The sequence below is a fragment of the Halyomorpha halys genome, unplaced genomic scaffold, assembly GCF_000696795.3.
Source record: "Halyomorpha halys isolate HHAL.00 unplaced genomic scaffold, Hhal_1.1 Scaffold723.1, whole genome shotgun sequence".
In the NCBI taxonomy this organism is placed as follows: Eukaryota; Metazoa; Arthropoda; class Insecta; order Hemiptera; family Pentatomidae; genus Halyomorpha; species Halyomorpha halys.
Genome location: NW_027110197.1, coordinates 955643 through 957184, shown reverse-complemented (window position 1 = coordinate 957184; position 1542 = coordinate 955643). Strand labels below are relative to the sequence as shown.

The 1542-nt window shown below is 32.0% G+C and overlaps 1 protein-coding gene across 1 annotated transcript in view; it reads left to right on the top strand.

The window, feature by feature from the left end:
* Window positions 1-1542, top strand: part of LOC106685662 (uncharacterized) — a gene marked incomplete in the record, with an annotated part of 12420 nt that overhangs the window by 10263 nt on the left and 615 nt on the right.

Sequence of the window (1542 nt, the reverse complement as noted above, 5' to 3'; positions counted from 1 at the left end):
TTTAATAATTTTTTTATTCATAGCATTTTATTTATAATAAAATCATTGTTTGTGATCTGTAAGGCTATTTTCCCCGAACTTACCAAAAGTTGTAATTTTTATATTTCTTTTGAATCTCCTTAATCATTGAATTTGGCAATCATGGTCTTAAAACAACTTATATTTTAAACTTTTCTATCTCCTTATAATCACAAATATCATTAATAATATGAAATAAAAATAGACATTATTCTATAGCATTGTATAAATTATTCATCTTCTAAGCCTGCTTTAGAATGAAACGTTTGCGTTTGATCATTCTTTGTTCATATCCCTGATTTCCTTACTGAACACAAAGGGTGAAATGCTTAGTGTACACTTAATATCCATTCCAACATATCCCTTTATTTCCTCTTTTTAAAGAGCTTCAATTTTTGGATATTGTTAATTGAATTTAGCGTTTATTCAGAAATGAAATAAACTTGTACCAGTATAATCAATGACAGGTCACGGGTTTAGTACTTGGTCAGGAAGCATGGTTGTGTAAAGAGAAAATGCTCAACCGCCTGGTTTATCACCCAATTAAGAGTACCCACTTCATAGAGGTTGTCTTAACCCAGGAAGATACTCAAAGCCGAAATACTCGCAGTTAATAATCACCCCTCGAAGAATGGTATCGTAATTGGATAATCAAGATAAATCCCAACAAATCACCTTTACCCTTCGTTGTAAACCTACTGACTGCCCTACAATATCCTTTAATAATGTTGATCTTACCCATGTAGACAGATCCGCTACCTTGGACTACATCTGGACAAACGACTAATCTGAATCCTTCAAACAAGAGAAACACAGGAAACTGCATGTCGATTTCGACTTATACAGCACTTACTAGATAACCGGTCTAAACTTCCAATTCATTACAAAACATTGATTTAGATGGCAATTATAAGGCCTATCTGGACATAAGGAGTTGATTTTTGGGGCTCTACTAATCTTTGAATTCCTCTCGTACTGAATCCTTACAATCAAAAACCCTTCGTAAAATTCTCAATACTTCCTACCTTGCCACAAATAACATTATCCATAAAGGCCTTAATGTTCCTTATGTAACCGAACAAGAAATCAATCCTTCCATTATAAACTCCCTAACCATCAAAACCCTCTAAATTCTAACCGTCTTCTTCTACCCCTGACAATCCTCTGAGGCACCTGAAAAGAAGATAGGCTCAAGACCTTATAGTGTAGAAATATGATTAGAGTCTTACCAATGGGCTGTTTTTCTACATTCCTGTATTACTCCATTTTGATCTTACATCAAATTTATTTTATGTGTTTTTATGTAAATACAGTTGTAAATAAATAAAAGTTATGTTGATGGATAAACTTCAAACCTCTTAGCTATGCAACTAAATAATTGTAATTGCTTGAGAATGAACGATCGTTGACAAAAGTGCCAATGAAAACGTTGTTTTATTTTTTATTTATGGCGTTTGGCTAAAAAAAAATATCTAGAGTTAATAATAATAATATAAATTAATTTTATGTAGTTATAATTTTTTT